A 6,106-nucleotide genomic window follows, 5' to 3' on the forward strand; every position below is an offset into this window, starting at 1 on the left:
GATCAAGATAGATGAAGGAATCATGCATGTACCTTATACAGCATGTCCCATAAATCTTCATGCTTGAAATCTCAGAAACTAAGAGGGCTGTAGACACCAAATTCACAGTATCTGTTGGCCTGTGCGTGAACTCCCTTGTGTCAAAACTTGAGGTCCCTAGGTCATGACCTTTGCGTTAAAACAGCTCAAACAACGTTTAATTCCAGAGGGGTGTCCAAAGTGCCGCACACCTCCTCATGCAATCACCTTGCACTTAGATGCCCGCTCTAAGAGAAAATTCGCTGGTGCTCGTTTAAGGTCGGTGACCGTCTTTGACCTGTCGAAGGTCATGCCGACCAAAATGACACCAAATAACTTTTATTTTTACCTTTTGAATAAGCTTTAAAGATTACGCCGGGCAGTACGTGCATACGCCAACGACCTAATCTGGCGTTTAACAAGTCCATGGAAGACATTTCAAAGGGAACGCCGTGTGTTTTAAATTTTAGTTTTCCACTTTTAAAGGTTTTGAGACAAGCATTAGGTATGGTGAAATACGCCCACTTCTAACTATAGCTTTGCTTTTAAGTCTAAAATACTGCTATAGACAACAAAGTTTTACTGCAGCAAATATTCTACTCGACTGGCCGTGTCAGAGTTGGCACTGTAGCGTGCGTGCTTGCTCACTTGTAGTAATTCAGATTGCCGAGAGGTGGCATGCTAGTTGGCATGTGTTTGTTGAACCCGTATATTGTAGTGTGCTGGTGCTCATGGTGTTCTTGTATGTTTGACGCTGGGTCTAAATGACTTACTTTCATTGGCATGCCTTCTTGCGGCGCGATTCTTAAGTTAATCTTTTCATTGTCTCCTTTCCGTCATAACTAGTACCACTGCCCACATTCACGCATTACGCAGCACAAAACGTGTCACGTTTTTTATACTCGAGGCATCCACCCCTATAACACTCTTTCTCGCTTCGTCCTACATCATCGCGAGGCCCTGGTTGTTCGGGGCTGGCTGCGTGCGCCAGTCAAGGGTGGGCTAAAATCCCCTGTTAGCGGTCCCATCTGAGTGCCAGGCGCATACACCGCAGAGGAATCCCTGTGTGGACTTAGTCCCGGCAGTTAGGCCCCCAGGTGTATGTGGTCCTGCTCCACCGTCATCCACTCCCCGTCATCCCACAGGCGTAAAGCGGTCAGTACTGGCTGAGAGGGCCCTCATCTGATATATCCTATAACCAGTTGCCAGTCGTGTTCGAAAGCTACACTCAACACATTTAATTAGTCAGAGGCCAACTGCCGTCTGTTGATGTTGCGAACCGCGCTGTGGCACGCCATACACGGGTAATTCGATGATCATGTTTTTGTTGACCTTGAAGAGTGCTTCTGTAGTTTTCCGAGCGAAATGGATGCTCTTATCGAACAAGGTATTGTAATACCAACAGGGAAGCCTATAGTAGTGCTAGCTATGGTGCTATAGTAATGCGCAGTCGCAATCTGTGCGTGAAATTATACTTAAATTTTCTGACCAACGTATGCTGGCCATCACGATGTGGACGGGCTGGCCCCAGTTAGAGATGCGCTATGAAAGAGTGGGTTGAACAATAAAAAAATCACCTGATGAGTGCTTCACAACATCGGCATGCTGGTATCGTGCAACGCAAATCACTTCATCTTCCTTACACCATGCGCTTTCAAGGCGTCGTTCAAACAAGAAATGCCATACCAGCGGATCATAGATTTTTGTTGCTGGCCGATAGCGTTCCCGCAGTGGCTATGGGTGCACATGATTGCACCCCTCGCGCACGACCAAAAATATTTTAAAGTTTTTATACAGATTTGCAAATTGCCGCTTCGTAATGCTCACAAGCGTTGAGTGATGCATGTATTGGATTTGCCAAAAAATGGATGCCCTAATGGGACAAGCGTCTTGTGCTGGTGGTTGATACCCTTGCGGCAGTGATGTCCAATAGACACAGTCGCACTCGTCGTGCGTGTTTATAAGCTGTTTTATGCCATACATCACGCCAGCGGTCCATGCTACCGCAGTTAGCAATGAACTTTCAAGGTGTGATACTAACAAAAAAGTTCATGTTACCCGATGAGCAATTCACATTTCCGGCCAATAATCCTGCCCAAATAAACTCATGTGCACGTGTCTCACACCATCATCGCTACGGGCAAGTGTGTTTTACTGGCGGCCGAAAGCCCTCCAGGAGCGCCATGGAATGGCTACAGTCGCTCTCTCCACACGCGATTATCGGTATGTTCTCCCGGGTCGTCGCCTGTTGGCCATCACGTGACTGGCCTCTCGGCCGTAGTTTGCACTTAACCGTCAGGAGGCTATATGAACAAGGGAGGTCGCAGCCGCCGCGGACGAATAAAGATATTATTATTCGACGACGTTTCGTTGGAAATCGTCGTTGCGCCTGGTCATCAGAGTGAAGTGAAAAACTGTGTAGGGGCGGGGTAAACCGAATAAAGTGGATTCTGTAATCAGTCATGTATCTTGTTCTGGCAGCTGAAAGCCCGAGAGCAGCACTAGCGGATGCAAACAGGTGCGCTCTTGATTTTCAGCATGAGGTCCTTTCAGGGACCTCCGTAGCCTGGCCACCAGGCCAATGACCCACCTGCCGCAGTTAACAATGCGTTTCCACTGGGTGATTTGAACAAAAATGGCCGCGTTTGCCGATAGGCGCCACTTACAGGGCGCTTACATTGCCGGCCGATAGTGCTTCCACGATTACACCGTGTGCACTTGGACACACCCGCTGTGCACGAATAAAGTACCTCGAGCTTGACGCTGTACTTTTGTAAATCGCCGCTGCGACCGGCCAACCAGCTTTCAGTGAGGCACCGAGAGGTGTTGACTTAAAACAAAATGGATTCCTCCATCGGACAAGTGTCTTCTAATGGCAGCTGAAGCCCTATGGAATGCACACGCACATGCGCTATGGAATGCACACAGTAGTAATCTCCGTGCACGACTATAAGTATTTTTCCTGGCCGCCGTGTGCAGGCCAGGCCGCTACGGGCCTGCCGACTCCAGTTGGCAATATGCCCCCGGCGGTAATTTCATTAAAAAAGGCCATGTTGTTCGATGAGCGGATTACATTGGCGGCCGACAGTCCTCCCACAGTGACGACGTGTGCACGTGGCGGTACCCGGTACGCAAACAAAATGTACTGTAAATTGGACGAGGTAACTTTATAAATCATCTCCTGGGCCGGCTCGCCAGCGTCCAGACGGAGCCAGACGAGACCGGGCGCAACCCGGCGGGATTTGATGAGACATGATGGCATCGGGCGATATGGGATGGGACAGGACAGCACTGGATAAAACCGGACGAGACCGGATAGAACCAGACGGACCGTAAGGACTGGATGGTACCAGATGGGACCATTCATGAACTGCTGGGTTCAAATGGGCTCGGGCATGAATAGGTGGAGAGTCAAATGAGGACAGAAGTGATGGAGACATGGGACGGGGCAGAACGGGACCAGGCCGGACTGGATAGAACAGGACGCGTTCGGAAGGGGCAGGATGGAAACCGGTCGGAATAAGACGGAACCGGATGTAGTATGGCAGGAGTTGGGAGGCCATTTTACAAAAATCTGTTCAAAAACATTTACGAGAATATGCCAACAGCGAACTTGCGCTACATGACCTATTGGCGTCCATGAATAAATTAAAGTGCCTGGCTGTGTTGAAACACATCTGCACCTTTGTAATTCAGTTGCTGTCCTTGCCCGTGCATAAGTTCCCAATGCCATGTTGTAAGCCCTGTTTATTAACGTGGGGGTGGCAACAGTTGGGGGGGTCGCCCGATGACCGCGCGGCCGGTGTCCGTGGTCAGCACCTGCGGCACCGCACGGCCGGTGTCCGTGGTCAGCAGCTGTAGCGCCGCGCGGCCGGTACCCGTGGTCAGCACCTGCAGCACCGCGCGGCCGGTGCCCGTGGTCAGCACCTGCAGCACCGCACGGCCGGTGTCCGTGGTCAGCAGCTGTAGCGCCGCGCGGCCGGTACCCGTGGTCAGCAGCTGTAGCGCCTCGCGGCCGGTACCCGTGGTCAGCACCTGCAGCACCGCGCGGCCGGTGCCCGTGGTCAGCACCTGCAGCACCACCCGGCCGGTGTCCGTGGTCAGCACCTGCAGCACCGCACGGCCGGTGTCCGTGGTCAGCAGCTGTAGCGCCACCCGGCCGGTGTCCGTGGTCAGCAGCTGCTAGCGCCAGCGCGGCCGAGTCAGATGGAACTATTACGGCCAGCCATCGATGATCACGTGGTGGGACGGGCTCACTGGCATCATCCCGGCCACGAGACAATATCATGGTCACGGTCACGAGACTCCGCCTCGGCGACCGCGCCAGAGACGCCCCAGGTCGCGGTCGCAAGACTTGACTGGCTCATCGCATTTCCTGAAGTATGCCGAAGGCAGCAGACAAAAACTTGTGACAAAGTGAAACAGCAACGTACCAAAGTGGCCAGCATGGGGCGGCCTTAGTGACCGCCCAACACAGTGCACATTTCGTTGCGCAGCGATGTATTGGAATGAAAAGAAAAAAGGAACTGAAAGGTGGCATAGCGTTGTAATCAATTAAATCCCGAGCGCGCCAAAAGTGGAGGCCGGAGGGGGCGTAACTTCCTGGCAGGTAAAACCTGGATTTCAGTCAAGTTAGTAGCTTCTCAGGGGGAATTACCGTGGAGCACACAACTGTCCGTCATCTTGACCAGATAAGGCTTGTCGCCGATGACTTGCTATGTTAAGGTGCGCGTGATTTGGGCTGTCATGTTACTTTACGGTTTCATTTTGCCTTGCATCGTATCGGAAGGCTACGCGATGAAGCTAAGTCTTACAAGGTATGCTAGGTCTTACAAGCTTGTGCGTGTGCATGTGCATGTGCGTGCTCGCGTACGTGCGTGCGTGTGTGGGTGCGTGTGCATGCGTGCGTGGCATCCGCGGCGAGGCGATATGACTGAAGCGGCCAATGAAGTGAGCGATAGATGAGACGCACAGCGCCCAGGGAGTAGCGAGCGGCACGGCACCTCGGACGTTCTGTAGGTGTCGTATTCATTGCAGTCTCACGAGTGCATCCCAGCTATGTCTGGTTTTGGTTGTGGCTGCTTGGCGATGTCACCCCATGAGTCGATGAGCCTGATGCCCAAGCATAATTGCGTACCACGACCCCTTTTTCAGTAGCGGTTAGTTGCGATGGTAGCGCCACCTATACAACTCAGGAACGCCGATGAGTCCGTCATTTACTTAGGTTGCAGCTGATTGTCCTCGCAATCGGCGCTCAGTTCAAATGAAGCGAAAACTTAGGATTAAGTACGGTGAATCGTGCTAACCGCTTATTTTATACTCAGATGTATAAAATAGCATGATGAGTGCGGTTGCGTTTAATGTTTCGTTTATGCAGCAGTATAGCGACACGCCTGCAATGTACAGCTTCAGTCTACAAATGAATGAAAGTCAGGCGGGTGTAGCTTCCCTTCCCGCCACAACTCAGGCATATTTTTGCATGAGTCTTATGTCAGTGTATGAAAAGACACGAAGTAAAGCCACTAAGTCCGTTGTAAAACGCGGTGGTGCAGTGGATCGTGGGGAGGTGTGGCATGAGAACACAGTACAAATGATTTGGCGTCTTTTTGCAACTCAACGTCACATACCAAGGTGCTTAAAAAAGAGTAGAAAGTGTCTAGGTCAGTGTCTATGTCTGCGGCCTCTTGTCGAACCCTGCGGCATCATGAGATTCACCGTGTCCGACCAAGCTCAGCCGAAGTTTCCAAATCCGGGATCCGGAACGGTATGGCCTCCAGGCTGGCCTGGCCTGGCCTCCAGGGTCGTTAGCACCCGCGGGTGGATGACACAGGAACCGGCGACGGCAGAGACGCGAGAATAGTGAGCCTGTCATTACCTGACCTGAGTTAGGTAGCATTTGTCAACGCCAGCATTGATACAATAGCCATTTACTCCAAAGTTAACATGCATAGCTGGGGTGACTAAAACCGACAGAGGAGCGATAATTCCCTTCGGAAGATCACGAGCGAGTCCACGGCCTGCACCTGCAGGGGGAAGGCTGCATGACGTCACGCTTATGTTGAGCGGGCGGGGCGCAAAAATCGCCGTC

Source organism: Pollicipes pollicipes, unplaced genomic scaffold (genome assembly GCF_011947565.3).
Source record: "Pollicipes pollicipes isolate AB1234 unplaced genomic scaffold, Ppol_2.1 Scaffold_4740;HRSCAF=5597_pilon_pilon_pilon, whole genome shotgun sequence".
Classification (NCBI taxonomy): Eukaryota; Metazoa; Arthropoda; class Thecostraca; order Pollicipedomorpha; family Pollicipedidae; genus Pollicipes; species Pollicipes pollicipes.